Here is a 13,708-nt window from a genome sequence, read left to right as displayed (position 1 = left end):
CAAGGTGACCAGTTAAAGGAGAAAGAAGCTACAATAACTAGAGTTCTTTAAGCTGTGTTGTCCATACACACTTTACACAACTCAACTTTTGTCTTCTTTCCCTTAAATTTGTGTACCTGAAATTCCACAGTTCTGAAGAAACTAGGACCTGGTACGCATCCTCCATTCTTGTGCATCTTTTGTGCAAGGCATGAGGAGTGACACAGTGCATCTGGGTTGAATGGTACAGTTGGCAAAAAGATTTTGAACTGTGGCACAGGAATAGCATGTGCACCTGCACTAGAGTATACATGTGCAACATCTCAAATAACTCTGTTTATTGTAAGGTAAGCATCCTCTTGTTCCCAACATGTGGTTTTTAGCATAGTCTTGCAATATCTGATGGGTTTTTTAGGGCCTCAACTTCTGGTGTGATATAACTATTTGAGTATCTCAGTAAGCTTCTGGTCCTGAAGGATGTGAAGAAAAGAGTTAAAAACAAGCAAGTACAGAAACCAGAAGGCAAGTAAGAACTCAGTTAATTTCTTTAAATCATTTAGGTTAGTCAGTCTCATGATTTTATATTTATTCATAGTTTTTTAAAATTTGTCATTAACCTAACTATATTTGGTTAATGACATTAGTCTTGATGCATGTGTCCAAGTTCCACTGATATCAGTGAGAGATATTCAGGCATCTCCCTCAGACACTATAAAATACTTTTGCGCAACAGACTGCTGTTTCTGCTTATATTCCCTCCACAGTCTTCCATCTTATATGTCTTCCTCTGTTTCAACACATACGTATTTATACTGTAGCAAATTGTCCATCAAGAATGATGGGGGGGAGGGCGGAAACAGAGCACCACCACCCACCGCCCCATGCTGCTGCTACCTCCCAGCTGCAGGGTTGGTGGGGGGGGGAAGCTTGCCCCACTGTCCCCTCCATCCCCCTCTGCCAGCAGCCTGTGCTGCCTCCATCCCCTCTGTCCCCACTGTCATTGCGGCACTCTGCACTCTGGTTGTTTCACTAACCAATCAGAGTGCTCCAAGAGCATTACAGACAGATGGACTAAGCCCTTTATATAAGAATTCTAGGGGTGCACTGATAGAGATTTTTGGGGCCAATATTGATAGCCGATTTTTTTTTTAAGGAGGTAGTAGAGCTATGTGAAGTTTCTCCTGGTGTTTCGTTTTGATTCGTTTCAAGCTCAAAACAGCAAAATTGAAATGAAACGGAAGGCTTCAAAACGGCCTTGAAACAAAATGAGGGCACTCAAAAAATTTCAAAAGTTTTGAAAAGTTTATGAACGGCTCATGCCCTGGTGGCTGGGGTGGGAAGCACAGCTGTGCTGGTGGCAGCAGGAGCATGGCGGCAGTGAGTGGGGAGCTCCCACAGATGCTGTCGGCAGTAGTGGGGGGGGGTGAACACTGACCATAGGTTGGCAACGACCTGCAGATGCCGCCGACAGTGTCAGTGATGGCCAGGTGCCATCATGGACTGCCTGTGGACACCACCGGTAGTGCCAGTGGCGACCACCCACAGGCACCGCCGACAGTACTGGCAGTGCGTTTTTGCAAGGGGTGCACTGCCACATGCAGGGGATGCACATGCACCCATGTTCACCCCCTACACATAGCCCATGCAGTGCTGTTTTGCACAGCCCTGGGAGGCATATTGGCCAATACTGATCCAGTTTCTGATATAGCATGGAGAGCTGTATGCAGCTGGTAAGTCTGTTGTGGTAGAAGGGGAGGGGCGAGGGAAGGGGCATGGTGGGGCAGATCAAGGCCCCCACACTGAGAGAGGGAGTAGGGCTGGGGCAGAGGATGGAGCCGCGGCTCATCTGGGGAGCATGGGGAAGGGTGGAGCAGTTCCCATTGCTGCATGCACCCTGGGAGGGCTTGCGGGGTGGGGATTTCTGCGGGGCAGGGCGGCTGCTACTGCAGGTTGGGACCAGGGTTGTGCCGGGTTCTTCCTGGCAGGGGCTGCGCTGGGCTACACTGTGCTTGGGGTGGGCAGTGGCAGCTCTGGGAGTGGGGCTAATTCTGAAACTGAAATCTAATTTCTTCATCGATATTTTCTTTACATAGCACATAATAGTTTTATTATTGTGTGCATTTTTTGAGCTTGCAAAGTCTTGAAGCTTTGTTTTTTCCACCTCTCCTCCTTCTCAAAGAAACACAGATGGAAAGAAATCCATGGATACTCTGAAATGAGAATAAGGAAACAACGTGGTCACATTTTGAGCCTATAACTTTTAACAGTATCTCTGTTAGTGTAAACAGGATGTCAGTATTATACCCTAAATCTTATCCTTTGACATGCATATAGTTTTCCTTCACTTCAGTGTGGGAGCAGCATGTGCATATCCAAAGACATACTTTGACCTCTTGTTTGTAGTCTAGCTGCCTTTGAAACATATCCTTCATTTAAAATCCAGAGGGAAAAAAAGAATACCAGTGCAAGGGACCTTGTTCTCTTTTTAAGAAGACACATAGCCAGAGACTGAGGAATCCAAGGTGAAACAAAACAATGCATTAAATAGCCTCAAATCCCCAAGCCCAGATGGTGTGTATCTAGGAGTTTGGAAGACATTTAAGAATGAAGTGAGCAAGCTGCTGACCACACTATCAGTTGAAGGACTAGAGCACAGAAACGTGTGTTTTTTATGAGGGAAGAGAATGATCACAGTTGGTAGTTTTTGGAGACTCTAAGAACTGTAAGTCTGACTTCTATACCAGGCAAGAGCAAATCCAGAGGGAAAGCAGGGGTGTGGATATATCTTCTTTTGATTCGTGCTCCATTCAGAAGTTGTTCTGAGGAAGTCTGATGTGCTTGGTGCACTGTCAGACCGGGCTGGAGGGAGAGGAGCAAGCTGGAGTTTGGGAAGGGGTAGGTAAAGAGACTTAAAGGCTAAGGACAGAAGTTGCACAAACTGGTTTAAGTCATCAGAAACTGGTCTAAACCTGTAACAGAATGGCAATTCAGTGCACATAAACCACTTTCAAAATGGCTGAAACCTGGTTGAATATAATATCAGACTTATGAAACTTCTGCTCCAGACCCCTTCCTGGTTCAAGTTAAATCACAGCCCTTCACATCCCAGCATGCTTTCCAGCCCTGAGCTGAGCTGTGCTGTCTGCTCCATCAGAGAAGGGTTGGGAGAAGGGGGAGGCAAGGACTACCTCCCACCCCCCAAGCAAACTCCACCTGGGGTCTGGAGTCAGGGAGTGGGGGTTAACTTCCCTTTTCTTTTGGTCTACTCCTCCAATTTGTTGAGTTCTGTCTAAAGTCCATCCCTGTCCTTTTGCATAGCTACTACTCCCTCTAGCTTGGTGTCATAAGCAAACTTGCTGAAGGTGCACTCCATCCTATCTTCCAGGTCGATGAAGATACTGAACAAAACTAGCCCCAGGACCAACCTCTGGGGCACTCCACTTTACACCAGCTGCCAGCTAGGCATCCAGTGATTGATTACTACCCTCTGAGCCTGATGATCCAGCCAGTTTTCAATCTACCTTATAGTCCATTCATCCAACCTGTACTTCCTTAGCTTGCTTAAAAGAATGTTGTGGGAGACCACATCAAAAGCCTTGCTAAAGTCAGTGTGTATCACATCCACTGGTCTCCCCACATCCTCAGTCATCTCATCATAGATAGCAATTAGGTTAGTCAGGCATAACTTGGTAGTAATGACTTGATTATTCTTTCCCTAGTTTGTTGTTTTTATACTTCCTATAGAAAATCAATGCACAGTCCAATAACTCTCTGTTTGTTGTTGCTTTGATCTTAAGCTGTCAGGTCACAGTCTTGAACTTGAGGCCTTTAGCCTGGTCAACTCAACAGCTCGTTTTACCCTGCCCCCTTACAGCTGACTGCTCAGACTGGGCAAGGTTGGTTTGAAGCCTCTAGAAGGGCTTAGCCTTCTAGCTACTCTCCATCACTGGAGTGGTCAGTCAGGGTCAACTGACCCTCCATTTCCACCTCATGTGAGCTCCTGAGCAGAAATAGAAAGAATGGAGCAATAGGGCTTAGCCTGATTTCAGACTGCTTTGCTGTTTGCTCAGGCTTGTAGTCCAGCTCCATGCTTTGCTTGATCTCCTGGTTTCCTGACCTGGCTTGTCCCTGAATTCTGCCTGCTCCTCCTGACCCAGATAGCCACCTTCATCCCAGACCTGGCTGCGCACCCTGCATGGCAAACTACCCAGACCTGGCTGCGCAACCCTGCATGGCAAACCACTATAAAGTTTGGCAGCGGACTGGTCTCCCCTCTCAAGTTTTGTTGAGCATTCTTTGGCTGCAATATGTCTCAAAATATTTGAATACTGTAATAGGAAAACAAGAGTAGACCTTGATCTTCTTACATTACATGATGCTGAAATGGCCATTTTTTAGGGAACCCTGGTTATTGAATAGGGTTTAAGTTTGCTAGGTGCATAAAACAGGATTCTTTCATGAAGGATTTGTTGTCAGGATATAAGTGCTAAAGATACATAATAACGATTTATTTGGAGAAATACACATAAACGTGGGTACAAGAACTTTTCACACAACCACCATTCCTTCTCCGGCCTCACAGAATACCTTCAAAATTTACAAAATACTTTCAAAAGAAAGGCATGGGAACAAAAGTTTATGAGCTTCCTGGCCAGATAAAAAACAGTGCCCCCCCAAATCCCAAGGACTAAACACTGAAATTGACTCCATGCTCATTATTATCTACATAATCCCTGCTAATCTGTCTGCACTCCACAGGTGTTAACTTCCCTCTTGAATGGTCTTGCTTTTCCATTAATCAAGCTATCTTTTCTTCTGCATTTTTCTTGACTGTTGTCTACTCTTAGTATTATCTTATTTTCCCCCTCCCATTTCAAACCTAGGAGACTTTTTTTTTTATTTAGATATGGAGTTTTATGCAGGCCATTGCTCCATCTGCTACTTAGCTCAAGCCTTGTACCCAAATGCTTGTCTAAATCTCTTCCAACAGTGCAGTTGACCCAACAAAAGATAATCACCCACAAAAATCGTTGCCTCTTACATATTTGAGGACCATCACAACTAAAATATCATTCCAGCTCTAGCCCAAACTATTTTTTGAAGTGCTGCATACTTACAAGCCCCACAAAAGTTCAGTAAGATCACCTCAATACTTTCTAAATATCAAAAAGTAGGTTATATAGTCTGGAAGATACTGTATTCCTAGATTAAATATGAGGTTATCACTTAGCATTAAAATTCAGTTTTTCTGATTAGCTATGTGTCCTTGAAGTCACCATTTAATTTTTTATGACCATCTGCTACCCCATTTATAATGCAGAGTATAATTAAAGCTTTCCAGAGAATATTCATTCTGTGTTACTAAGGAATTTTAGATTTCAAAATTTGGCTTCTTGATATTCTCCAAAGAAAAAGTCTGAAAAAAATTCACACCACAGAAAATTAATTGAAAACTTCATTTTGATACAGCTGAAATTATTTCGGTTTACTCATTTTATAGTCTAATAGAAAACTTTAATAAAATCAAACCAAAGTAATTTTAAAGCAAAATAAAAAAATAAAATCAGAATGCTTTATTTGAAAAATGACAAATCAGTGTTGTCAGAACTATTTTCAGTATTTCTCAAATGAGCTTGTAGCAAAAGTAGTAAGGTTTTTGTGAAGCTTCTCAGTTTTGATTGAACTGCATTTTCCAATAGAAAGTGGGTCCTTGAAAATGATTGTCATTAACTTTTCATATATTTGGAGCTGGCCTTAGGGGTGGGCAATATGGGCAATCTCTCCCTGCTCCATCTTATCCCAGCTGATCCCTACCCCATGCAGGAGGAGTGGTGCTCAGCCTACCCTGCCCGTTGCCTCCAGCTGCTGCTCAGGAGGAGCTGGGCCAGGCTGTGCAGGTGGCAGCAGCAGTGCCTGCCTGCCTAATGCACCATGCTGCTCTGCCTCCTTGCTGTGCTGCGCACTACACCCTGCCAACCTGCAGCAGCACTACTGACTTGGGGGGAGGGTGGCATCAAAATATGGGTTCTTCCAGGGTGCCATTTTCCCTTAGGTCAACTCTGCATATATAATAATCAGTTCTGTGGATCTACTATGAAACCTAGCTGTTCATAAAGAGATACAAAAGAGCTAAGTACTATTAAATACTGTTGGGGCAGTGTTAGAAATACAATTCAGGGAGTTCAGCTTCTGTTGAAGCCATGGCAATTTCCACCTGTTGAGTCTCTCATGTAGGAGTCCTGAACTCCCTGCCCTAATATTAATCCTTGCACATGTGGAATAGGAGCAACAAGGAAACTCTGTGTTAGGGCTTTTTTTAAGGACTCAAATAGTCATTTCGCTAGGCATTTGAATAGCAGCCATCTTTAATATGGGCACATAGCTCAAAAAAACCCTAATGTTGGCTTCTGTTGTCTGTGCACCCTAGTGTATTATGAATATTTTGCAATGTTTTTTATTTTACAACCAAATGACCCAAAGCACATGGTACTCATTAGGGACAATGAACTGAGCAAGTTATCAGCTTTCAATATTCAAGGATTTGTTTTCATTTGTACTGAAGCTGTTAATTATGGCTTTAGTTATAATGATTGTTAAAATGAAAAAAAACCACTCATTGAACACAAGAGAATGTAACACTGATTTACAACGTTTGTACTGGGAATGTGCTGGGAGTGAAGGAGTGTTTATTATAAAACTTCCTAAAAGTTAGAACTTTTTGTTTTAAGGAAAAATTACCGCAACTTCTGGGCCTTCTAATTCAGAATTCAATTTGATATGTATACTTTGGCTGGCCCAAGAGAGTCCTCTTTTGTACCTGAATCCAGACCTGATTTGCCTCATGCTAATAATCTGCCTCCATTAGCTGCCTCCAGTAATTTGCTGTGAGGGTTATGTGTATGTGTATGCATTTATAAGAAAACAACATAAGGCTCTGCTCTCTGATTTTAACATGATGTACTGTTATGGTGACTTTCTTAATGCACCAGGGTGTCCACTGGGCCACAGACATGACCACAAAGCCAAGCCAATGACGCAGATCAGCAGCTGATATAAACAAGCTGACACAAACCAGAAACTAAGCTAGCTATAAACCACTGGAGACACTTTTTCCCCCCCAGTTATAAAGGAAAACATCTTACAGCTATGAAAATACAGTTGAAAGTCAGTGAATCAGTTTCACAAATAATGTTAACACATGCCCCGGAATATGTGTGTTTAAGAGGTGAATTGATCCCTGTTTTATATAAGTTGCATGTCTAAAGCCTCACATGTGGGTTGCTTTGCTATCAAAAGTACCTAAGGGAGTACAATAAAAGCCCTGTTTTCTGGCATGAGTGGGGAATGGGGGGGGTGCTGGTAATCTAAAAATGCCGTTACCTGAGGAACAGGGGTTTCCAGCTGGATGTGGAGCAGGCAGGGGTGGGGGTGGGGGGCAGGAGGGAGGTGATGGCAGCAGTGGGTGCATGTGGAGCAGCAGCAGCACAGGGTGGTGGGTGGTACCAGTGGCAGCTGCATATGAGCTTTCCCCGTTGCCCCATTCCCCCCCATCTAGCTGACTGGCCAGAAATTCTGGTTAATAGAAATGCCGGTTAGTAAAATGCCTGATAACAGGACTTTTATTGTATTACAGGAGAATTACTTCTTTCTAGTCATTTGTTCTATCATTTAGATAGGCCGTGTGGATACATAGCAGAAGGCACTGCCAATGACCTCACCGGATAACTTTGTCTCTTTATTGTTAAATAAATTCTGTCTTTCTAGAGGGATATGCTCACTACCAATACTGTTACTGAATTCCAGCTCTGTGTGTTGTCATCTTTCCAAGCTCCATCCCTCTTTTACGGCATATGTGTTATTTTATTGTTACTGTTCACTCCAGTTCCTTTCTAATGATAAGTTGGCTTTCTTGTAGTCCAGGTCTATACTAGACTTGCTCATTGATATAACTATGCAGTAGAGACTATACTGGCAAAGCACTCTTGAATATGAGCAGAGTTTATAACAGGTAAAATGCACTTTTGGTGATGCAGCATATTCTATCCCTTCTGCCCAGCCCTCCAAGCAATAAGCTATCCTAGTATAAGCACAAATTTGCCAGTATAACTATGGCTATACTATAAACTTTTGCTAGCACAGCTGAGTCTGTCACAAACCACATGTCCTCATACTCCTCATTGCCAGTTATGCTGGCAATTTGTAGGATAGATCTAAACCAGGGGTGGGAAAAGTATGACCCATGGGCTAGATCTTGCCTGCCAGGCCATTCTATCTGGCCCACGGAAACCCCTAAAAAATTTACAAAATTAGTACTTATCTGCTTTTGGCTTCCTGTCAGAGATGACAGGATCCAGGGGCAGTAAGACCCAGGGAGAGCTGGTAAGAACCAGCAACAAGGCAGGCCCAGCCCTGCTGCACCCCCAACCAGCAACTTCTGCCTCCCCCTGCTTTCACTGCTCCCCTGTCCACCTGCTTCAGCACCATGTGGCTCTGGGCTGCATCTCCAGATCGCAGAGTACAAGGCTGTGCCAGTACCCCAGAGCCAGGAGCAGGAGGGTATGTGTGTAGTGCGGGAGGCACACAGAGTGAGTGAGTGAGTGTGTGTGTGTGAATTCATAGGGTGAGTCCCACAAGCATACCTGCCATACATGCAGATTCCCACACCCACCTCCCCACACACTCCAGCCACCCTCCACCCCACCCCACATATTCACACACACCCACATGCTCCCTCACCCCACACCCACACCACCACACCTATCCCCCCCATGCCCTCCACCTCCTCACCCCCCAAATATACATGAGTATGACTTTATTTTAAGCTATTGTGCAATCATCTCTGTGTGTACTACACAAACACATGTAAATCAGGACAAAATATTTTTTGAACTCAAATTAATGTATGTTGTAGATATTCAATTTTTATAATATAATTTGCTATTTTTCTAGTTCTGTGATGGCAAAACCTCTTGCTGAAAGGAGTACTCCCAAGGGCAAGGGGAGGGACTTCTGGTGGCAAAGGTTAGGGGGCGGGACTTCCAGTCCCAAGATGGCGACCAGAGGGCAGGGCACCTGACAGGGGGTGGGGCTACCCATGTGGCTCTTGACAGCTTGCCAAAACTCAGTAAGCATCTCTCCATCTGAAACAGTTGCCTGCCCTTGATCTAGACCTAGTAACTGGTCCTGTCTGCCTGCTAAGATCGATTGCTGTATATTTGCAAAATCCTGAATTTTAAGTATTGTACCTTTTACAAGATATGTATAGCAGTACTACTGAAACTTGTAACAAGCTGTGTCACTCTTGAATTGGGCTTCTCAGCTACAAATGGATTCATCAGGTATCTGACTAGACCTCTTCCATGTACACCATATTCCAGAGGATTGATGGTTGCCTATCACTGTCACTACTAAATGTAGAATTAATACTAGTTTTAAGTTATGCCTTATGCTAACATTTGGCTAGCTTATCAGATACATGGAGCAGTGGCATAATTAGGGCAATGTGACCAGGGAGTCTCCTTGGATACTGGTTTGGAAGGGGAGAGGCAGAAGAAAAAACAAAACAAGACAAAAAGATCTGCTATCACACCAGTGGTGTGGCAGCAACCAGAAATTACCACTGCCCTGGGTGCCTGGCTGTGTTGTTTATGCTTCTGTTGTGGAGAATTCTGCTTTTTGTCCCACTGTTGTACTTACAAAACTAGAAATCTGGGTCTGAAAACCAGTCCTCTGAATCATTTAATTTGATTAATCTAAGTTTTATTTTTGCCTTTAAGAAGCTAGCTGCTATGCATGCCTTGACATACAAGGGATTTAGATTTTAAAAGCCAATCTTAAAATAATGTTTGAAAGGTAAGGCCTAGCCGAGGGGATTAGAAACTTATTCTATTCCCAACTGACACCTGTCTCATTGAGTGATCTCATATAAATCCATTTACCTCCGTGTATAAAATGGTGATAATCTTACTGTCCTATATTAAAAAAGCCTTTGTTAAATTACTGCATGTTTGCACAATGTTTAGAAGAGGAAGTATTATGTTCTTGAATGCATTCATGAATTATTGTTCTTTTCTATGCAGGAAATGTGCTTATGAGCATTTTAATACCCTAGGCTCCAGAGGATAAAACAGTAGGTAGAAATACACAGTTCCTTTGAACTTCCACACCATTTTTTGAGCAGACATGCCAATCAAAGCAATTTGGAGCAAATTCCTCTTTTCATAGGCCAAAAGTAAAAGTGTAAAGAGACATGACTTTCACAGGTGTTGCCACATACATATCTCATACAGTAAAGACATTCTTTTGTGATTAGTTAGTAAAATGTCACATATCTGAGCACAGTTTACTGAAGAATCTCCTGAATTAGTTGGGGGATTCTCAAGTAGGTTGCAACTGTAGCCTTCTCAAAATCAGTTTTGTTGCATTTCCCACAAAATTCAGTCCGAACAAAGAAAGATGGCTGATGAATGCAATAGAGAAGACATAAATTATTGTTCACTAATCTTTTTCTGCTTATTAGCATCTACAAAACCAAATGCAGATTATATTCCTGGTATTTTCATATGGCTCATATTAGTGAAATACATCATCACACTATGGTGTCAGGGATATAAAGATATCAATGATAAAAAGTGGGGCTTGGGGGGGAGGTTGTGTTTTTTTTAAGAGATGAAGAAGAATCTAGTCTGTTCTCTTTACATTGCAACATGGCTTTTTGCTATTTTTCAATCAACCCAGAAAAAGAACAATTTGTGGTCCTTTTCAGTTGGTAGTAGGTGGGCTTCAGAATAAAGGCATACAAGCTAGTATATTAACACAAGTTGTAGAAGAGTATTTTTCTGTTCCAAAATGAATGTCATCCCCTGTGAAAGGCAGTCCTAGATAACAATTCTCAAAACTTTCATAGATCTTTTTTATTTTTGGCCTATGTATAGTTTTATTAATCCTAATCCATTAGAATAATGTTAATACATGGTTCATTACCCTAAGAGCCAAAATAGAAAGCATTAAATGGAAAATATTGTTTTCTCATATGACTCCTATAGCTTCCAGCTTAGGAAGCTCCTTCTGCCTCTCATTTCAGGAACTGTGACCTTCTGGGGATTCTATGTATACATTAAGAATTCTAACAGAGTTTGAGACAAAGATTTTATGTGATATATTATTTGACCAGCTGCAGAGTTGGGAGGGCCCCTGGACAAGCTTTCAAGCATCAAATGTCCTCCTTCAATCGAAAGAAGAGGCTTCATGAAAGACTATGAAATTGCTTTAGCACAAAATGTCGAGTCAGGCATATCCTGCCAGGGATATGCCATGTATCTCCCAGATCAGGAACAATGAAATCCCTAACAATCATTGAATTTTGATGGGACCTTGGGAGAGCACACTTGAAACAAAACCAATTTTCATTAATGTCTCAACAAGGAGTGTAGTTCTGAATTTGGAATATCTCCAGAGAAAAACCAAGGAATCAGGTGTTCAAAAGCTATTATCTGGAGGAAGAGCCATATAGAGAAAGGGGGTATTTTTGGACATTATAGAGATTTGTGACCTGAGCTCAAAGATCAGAATGGTAAGGAATGAATATAGAAATACATACAAAGAGTGTGTGGGGAGGGGGGAGTTGCCTAGATTTGCATTTCATATAATAGATAAAGTAAATGCCATTTTTCTGGAATACTTACAGCAAGAGGCAGCAAAAATTGAGCCTATGCTTAGGAAGTACGCCAGAGGGAGGGGGGAAAAAAAGCTGGTCCTGCAGCCTATTTATACAAAAGAAAGTTTAAGAGTATGTTGGTCTACTGTCGCAAGATCCATCAACAGTCTGGTCATTGTCCACCTTGGGGAGCTCCATCAGGGCTGTCTTACAAGTATTATTTGTTATTAGGACTGTGCGAAGCTTCGGGTGCTGAATCGATTTGGAGGAGATTTGGCCCGATTCGGTGGCTGAATCTCCAAATCCAAATCTAATCAGGGGACCAATAAAAAGGTCTGAATTGATTCGAAGCTCTCTGAATCTTTGGAAAAGATTGGGAGATCTTCGATGATTTGGGCAGTCCCCACCAGTTGCACCAGGGAGCTGGAGCTCGACTTGGAGCTGGTAAGTAGGAGGCGGGGGGGGGGGGATGCTGAAGGAGGAGGAAGGGGCCATGGGGGGACCCCTGCCAGGCCCCATCCCCTGCCTGCTCCCCCAGTCCCCCCATCATGGCTGCCCTGCCTGCCCCAGCTCCTGGTGCTTTAAAAAAAAGCCCTCACCCCCCTCTCCTGTACCCCCAACCCCACCTCACCCACCACACCTTTGATATTATTCCATTTGTTGAGTGAAGCAGTCCCTTGGGGCCAGGAGTAACTTTACTGATTGCCTCATCTAGGGTCTATATTCCTCTTAGAGTGCTTCCCCCTTTAAAGGATGTATGTGGTAGCTGTGTTGGTCTGAGACTAAAAGACATGCAAAACTTTAGAACTCTTGGTTCACGGATAATACCTTTTATTAGACCACCTAAGAAATCACAAAAAATTATCTTTTTCTGCAAGATTTTGGGCACACACGCCCTTCCTCAGGCTCAGGAAAACTAAAAATGGTAAGGAGTCCCCATAGGTAGAAAATAAACTTCATTATTGCACAGTGGATGCTGAAGGTGGAAGTCTGTTCCTCTGGGTCCATGGGAGTGTCTTTGTGAGTAGCCCTTTGATGTTCAGATCAGGCAGGATTCCTTCCCTGGTGGTGTCAGATGGCAGAAAGGCAGGGAGGTGTAGAAATCTTTTTTGTTGTTCAGCAATGAAACTTAAATCCAAAATCAGCTAAAATTAATCATTTTTCATGTTTCAGGGATGTATTTGGTAGCTGTGTTGGTCTGAGACAAAGAGTGCAAAACTCTAGAACTGTTGGTTCAGAGATAATACCTTTTATTATTTACTAGCCAAATGCCTGTCAAGAATGATGGGGGGATGGGGCAGGTGGGGACAGAGCACTGCCACCCACCACCCTGTGCCACCACTGCCTCTCAGGAAGGGGCGGGGAGGAAAGCTTGCCACTGCCACCACCCCCTGTCCCATGCTGCTGCCACTCCACATCTGGCTGTGTGCAACCTGCCCCCCCCACTCTGCATCCAGCCCCTTGTGTTCCTCCCCCACTACTGCTCTCCATCCAGCCTCATGCCCAGAGGTGGATTAATGTGTACTGGGGCCCTAAGAAAACACAAAATTGGAGGTCCCCTCACAGCCTCAGGAACTGGGCTGTGCTGGGGAGGGGCAGGAACCCTTCTTTTCGTGGTGCTGGTGAGGGTGGTTAGGTGGACCCTGCTGGGCTGTGGGGGGGGGGGCACATGTCCCCCTGTTCTCCCTGCTCCCCCTATCCTGCTATGGCCAAACATACACACGTGCAGATGTGCACATAGATGGGAGCACGCTACTCTTACTAAATCTGCACATGGACACACAGACACAAACATACTCTCCTTGCCAGTAACACAGACACATGCACGCATGCAGACAGGCACACACTGTACTCACTCACTCTCTATACGTCGAAAAACCTGCAGCACCCTTACAGGCTCAGCAGTGCTACGTTGGTTAGCACTACAGAAGAAAAAGACTTGGGGGTCATCACTGACCACAAGATGAACATGGGCCTGCAATGCGATGCTGCAGCTAGTAAAGCGACCAAAATGCTGGCGTGCATCCATAGATGCTTCTCGAGCAAATCCCGGGACGTCATTCTCCCCTTGTA

Source organism: Crocodylus porosus, unplaced genomic scaffold (genome assembly GCF_001723895.1).
Source record: "Crocodylus porosus isolate Cpor-Errol unplaced genomic scaffold, CroPor_comp1, whole genome shotgun sequence".
Classification (NCBI taxonomy): domain Eukaryota; kingdom Metazoa; phylum Chordata; order Crocodylia; family Crocodylidae; genus Crocodylus; species Crocodylus porosus.
Note: the sequence above shows the minus strand (reverse complement) of the source record.